This window comes from Sceloporus undulatus, chromosome 6 (genome assembly GCF_019175285.1).
Source record: "Sceloporus undulatus isolate JIND9_A2432 ecotype Alabama chromosome 6, SceUnd_v1.1, whole genome shotgun sequence".
Lineage (NCBI taxonomy): Eukaryota > Metazoa > Chordata > Lepidosauria > Squamata > Phrynosomatidae > Sceloporus > Sceloporus undulatus.
The window spans coordinates 115378866-115380117 of record NC_056527.1 but is presented as its reverse complement, the minus strand read 5'-3'; the positions used below and the strand labels follow the sequence as shown (position 1 = coordinate 115380117).

Genomic DNA, 1252 nt, shown 5'->3' with positions numbered 1-1252 from the left:
TCTCTCTAGGAATCTCTAGGTCTTCCAGTGTGACTTTTGGCAGAAGCTGAGTCAGAGTGGAGGACCTAGAGATTCCTAAAGAATCCAAAGGAGGGCGACAAAAATGGTGAAGGGTCTGGAAACCATGTCCTATGAGGAACGACTTAGGGAGCTGGGGATGTTTAGCCTGGAGAAAAGAAGGTTAAGAGGTGATATGGTCGCCCTGTTTAAATATTTGAAGGGATGTCATATTGAAGAGGGAGCAAGCTTGTTTTCTGCTGCTCCAGAGAACAGAACCCGGAACAATGGATGCAAGCTACAGGAAAAGAGATTCCACCTGAACATTAGGAGGAACTTCCTGACAGTAAGGGCTGTTCGACAGTGGAATGCACTTCCTCGGAGGGTGATAGAGTCTCCTTCCTTGGAGGTCTTTAAACAGAGGCTGGATGGCCATCTGTCAGGGATGCTTTGATTTGGATTTCCTGCATGGCAGGGGGTTGGACTGGATGGCCCTAGTGGTCTCTTCCAACTCTATGATTCTATGATTCTATGTTAATCAAATCCACGAATAATCAAAGCCGCAAAAGTCAAGGCTGCAAATGTAGAGGGCCAACTATAAATCCTATCTCGCTGCTTCCTAACTAATTCCTAACTTTGACAGACTTCTATTTCTCACTGCCCTACACATCAGCCTTTTTAACAAGCCATCCAAGCCCACAGCCAGTCACCCCAACATCCCATGCCCTCCCCCTCCCAATAAACCATTTATCATATTACATTTACTATACATCACGTACGTACATGTATGTGTATGTTTTTGCGTGTGAACTTATGGTGACTACATGAGTTTCAAACGGTTTTCTCAGAGGTGGTTTTGCCAGTTCCTTCCTCTGAAATATACCCTACAGCACCTGGTATTTGTTAGTGGTCTCCCATCCAAACACTAAAAAGGGCTGATCCTGCTTAGCCTTCAAGAGTGGATGGGATCTGGTGCATTTAGGGTAAGTAACCACATTTTACCTTAATTTCTGTATAAACACAACTTTGAAAAAGCCCTGAAATCCATAATATGATTGCCACAGGTTCTTCAGTCCCTACACTATGCCATAATATGAGTAGGCTTTCAATGCCCTTTGTGCAGATGTCTACTGCAGCCACAAAATCTAGCCATCTCCAGCGTGGCAGTGATGGTGGCTTCTGAATGTCCCTGGACCACAATAATAATAATAATAATAATAATAATAATAATAATAATAATAATAATAATAATAAT

General features: G+C 42.9%; 1 protein-coding gene across 1 annotated transcript in view; it reads right to left on the bottom strand.

Moving 5' to 3' along the window:
- REC8 (REC8 meiotic recombination protein) overlaps positions 1-1252 on the bottom strand; it is a 22942-nt gene that overhangs the window by 2453 nt on the left and 19237 nt on the right. The gene's annotated exons all lie outside the window — the stretch shown is intronic.